Source organism: Cibotium barometz, chromosome 21 (genome assembly GCF_041138505.1).
Source record: "Cibotium barometz isolate CiBa-2024 chromosome 21, ASM4113850v1, whole genome shotgun sequence".
Lineage (NCBI taxonomy): Eukaryota > Viridiplantae > Streptophyta > Polypodiopsida > Cyatheales > Cibotiaceae > Cibotium > Cibotium barometz.
In genome coordinates, this window is record NC_141066.1 from 48,485,088 (window position 1) to 48,489,321 (window position 4,234).

A 4,234-nucleotide genomic window follows, 5' to 3' on the forward strand; every position below is an offset into this window, starting at 1 on the left:
TTTTGGGTATTTAATGAGGGTATTGTAACCTTTTGCATAGAAGTAGAAGCTTTCCCAGGTGTTTCCCTTTTCTGAGGTACTTGTTGTTCTCTTGGTGGGTATCTTTTAGGGATCCAGATTTGTTGGGGTGATGATGGTGAAGGTTCATCTAAAATTTTCTTCCCCTTGTTTGATGTTGAACCTTTAGAGCTCGTGACTACTACTGATGAGACTTGGGAGTTAGCTAGGGGTACTTGTTTCTCTTTAGGGATCCAAATCCAGCGGTTACCCTTGTAGTAGTGTTGAGGTTCAAGTAAGCATGTAGGGATTCATTTTGGGGTAACTTATAATGGGGACCTTCTGTAGAGATTGCATCTTTTATCCACCTGCAAGAATAAGTATTAGTGGTTCCTTTAGTGATGCATAACCAACACCAAGTGGTGGTTGTTATCACAATATATGCCAATGTGTAGTATTCCAAGTACCTTGGTATTCTTATTATTGATATCTTTCACTTTCAAAGAGGTATTTACAAGTTGTTTTTCCTAATTGGTTCCGTACATTAAAAGAGAGTAGATTGGTACTATCTCTAGTGTCACGCAATGCATTCTAGAACACTTTACCACCATAAGGGCTGGTCAACTCTATGCGTATTTGAAGAGGTATTATGTGATCATATGTCCCCCCTTTAACCTCTTTGACAAAGGCTTGTGCAGGTATGAGGCTAGCTTCTTGTTATTTTTACTGTCAGATTTGTCGCTCTTTTGCTTCTTGTCGAGCATGGATATTTTTTAACTCATCTTTTTTCTTGGCTGCTTTCTTATCATGTGTAGCTTGCAAAGCTTCTTCGATGAGAGGGCTATAGGACTTTTTGAATTTACTCCCATTAAGGAAACCTAGTGTTTTAACTCCATCTAGAGTTTCAACACGCATCGTACCTTGGGGCATTATTTCATGGACTGTAAATGGTCCTTTTCTTGTATATTTGAGTCTCTTTTTCTCACTCTGGGAACCAAGTACAAGATCTCTAATTTCAATATCTTTTTCCTTGGGATTATTATCAAACCATTTTTTCGGCAATCCTTTTCTGTTAACATGTTTTCATAGCAACTGTCGTTCTTCCTCCAGTTGTTCAAGAATAAAAAATCAGCCTGTCAACATATTACGTTCAAGTCTATTGGCTATTGTTACCCTTAAGCTAGGTATCATGAATTCCCAAGGCATTACTACCTTAACCCCATAGATACGATCTTAAAAGGTGTGTAACCAATTACAACATTGTAAGTCGTGTGATAAACCCATAAAGTTGCAGTGAGCTTAAATTCCCAATCATTGCATTGAGCCTCAATAGTTTTAGTTGGTATAAAAATAAGGACTTTGTTGGTGCTCTCAACTTGACCATTTTCTTGTGGTGGGGGTAGCGATGTGCAATCATGAACGTTGTGGTAAGATGTCTAATTACATCATTTGTAAAGTGCTTTTCCTGGTCACTTACCATTTCAAAAGGATAGCCAAAACGGGTAAAATAATGTTTTTATAAAGAAACTTAGCTGTGGCCACAAGTTTGCTGCCATCCTCGAAGCTCTTTCTTTGGCCCATTTTGTGACATAGTTTGTAGCTATTAAAATGTATCTTGCTTAGGTGCTATGTGCAGCTAGACTGATGGGTCCCATAAATCAATGCTCCATTTCATAAAGGATTCTAAAACTTTAACAGGGTGCAAAGGCATCATGTCCTTTTTTTGTGGTTTAACAAAGAGACCATTAAATACCTTCTTCTCCTTAATTTGGGCCATAATACGGCGGTAAAGGATATAAACGGTTCCAGTAATCAATTGGTAAGGCTCCGCTCTTTTAGTAATTTTCTTGTTAGATCTCACCTTAACTTCTTCAATTCTGGAAAACCATAAGCTAGAAAGTTAACGATTTTCTTACTACACTCTGGTATAGCTTCAACCTTGAACAATGTAGCATCATGTAGAACATCATCTACTCCAACTAGTGCTCAGGTACGCAAGATAGATGATCAGCCATGCCATGTTTTTTGCTAGATCTCACAAGCACCATAAAATCAAATTCAAGAAGGATCAACAACCACCTGGTGATTCTCCCTATGGAGGTACATGGTTTAACAAGGTACAATAATGCTTGATGGTGGTCAACATAGAAACAAACTTATTAGCTAATAGGTAATGCCAAAATTTCTTCATTATATACGCTATAGCTAATCCTTCACATTCCATGGTGGTATAGTTTATCTCAGCCTCAGATAATTGTCAGCTAGTAAACTTATAGGGTAGTCTAGTTTTTGTTCACCCAACTGAGCTAGGATGCACCCAATAGCAAAGTTAGAAGCATTTATATACACATGGAATATAATATCCCAGTTTGGCACTCATAATATTGGAGAGCTAGCCAGAGCTTGCTTTAATGTATCATAGGCATGTTGGCATTCTTTCGTTCACTCAAATACAATTAGAACCTTGTATAACAAATGAGCAATCTCGGGATAGAAGAGTATGAATTGTTTGTAGTAACCTACATGCCCCATAAACCTTTGGACCCCCTTGTAGTTCGTAGGTGGGTGTAATTGTAAGATAATTTTTATCTTGCTCTCATCCATTGGAGATTCCATTTTTGGACACTATATGCCACTTGAAAGGGTTTAAGGATATGTGATAAAGTCTTCATCATTCAAATACCTTACATACAAGATAAACACTCCTTCCATGAACGAATGAATGCATATATCATCTAAGAGAGATTCAAGAAACTTCCTTAGAAAATCCTTAAAAGAAGTATTCATAAGTCGTTGGAATGTGGTTAGCGCTTTGTGAGACCAAATGGCATAACTTTATAAGCAAGTACACCATGTTCTGTAACAAAAGCAGTCTTCAGGAAGACCAATGGAAATTTGATAATATCATGAGTATCCATCTAAGAAATTGTATGCTTCTTTGCTAAGAGAACATGTTCTGAATATGGCAAGAGGTAATGGTCTCTTCTCGTAAACTATATTTACCTTCTCGAGATCAACACATACTCTCAATTTTTCATTATTTTTAGGTACAACCACAATTGGTGAAACCCAGTCCATCGAGTGTTCAATCTCATAGATGAATTCACATTCAATAAGCTTGTCAATCTCTTCCTTAATAATTTTAGTGTACTTGGGATTCATAGGATAGGGTCCTTGTTGGATAGGTCTAGCGTTTGGTACCATGGGGATTGTGTGTTGCACAACCTTAGTGGGGTACTCTCTTCATGTCATGGTGGTAAGTCCATATAAAGAAATCCTTATATTTCTTGAGGAGAGTTCCACTTCCTAAATTTGGGTGAGGTCTTTTTCTATAAAGATTGCCTTAGGGTCTTCTGAAGGTTCGGCCAAGTCTACTTCTTTTACATTAACCATACCATCATAAACTCCTCCTGCCTCACTTGTTGGTTTTCATGTGCCATTATTAAACACTAACTTATGGTCTTCTCCAATTGTAAAAGATTTATAGTACTCCAGTGCAGGGTGCAAGTTGGCTCATGATCTTCTTTTGCTACTTTAGCTATAGCTTTTTCTTCCTTTACCTTTTGGGCCAGCTCTCTATTTTTCTTTCATCTGGTTGAACAACTAAGCTTTGGTTTGTCAATGATATCCATTTTTGCTATTAACTTAGAGGGAGGAGGGTGGAAATACATAACCTTTTGTAATTCCTCCCCCAATTGTTAATAAACTTGTGATGTGCACCAAATGCATTAACATACTGTAGCCAAGTAGTAGTCATCCTTTCTTGCAGCCTTTTATGATGATTGGCTGCATAATGCTTACATCTCTGCCATTTTGAGATATTCCATGGTTTTTTTAGAATGCTCATTTCTTTCTTTAGATTCGAACTAAATGTCGAGTTTTCATAGCTACTAGTATCTGTTTCAATTTCACTTCCCAAGGTTTCTTTGGATATTATTAGTTGTGTTTTATTCGTGGTTTTTGCAAAGTTGGTGTCGTTTTTGGTTTGCATTTCAGACTCACCATCGATGCTTGTGTTAGAGTCATCCCATGTGGATTCAAGCTCACTATATACAATCCCTTCAATATCAGAGTGTAGACCACGAATCATTTGGAATGGTATAGGGTTTGTCAGTTCTTCACCCTCAAGGGTAATCCATGTAGACCCTCTCATACCCAAGCCATTATATGTATCTAATTAAGATCATTTTCAGGTTCTATGGCTTGTTTTTTAACATTCTTATAGGGCGGGTTCTTC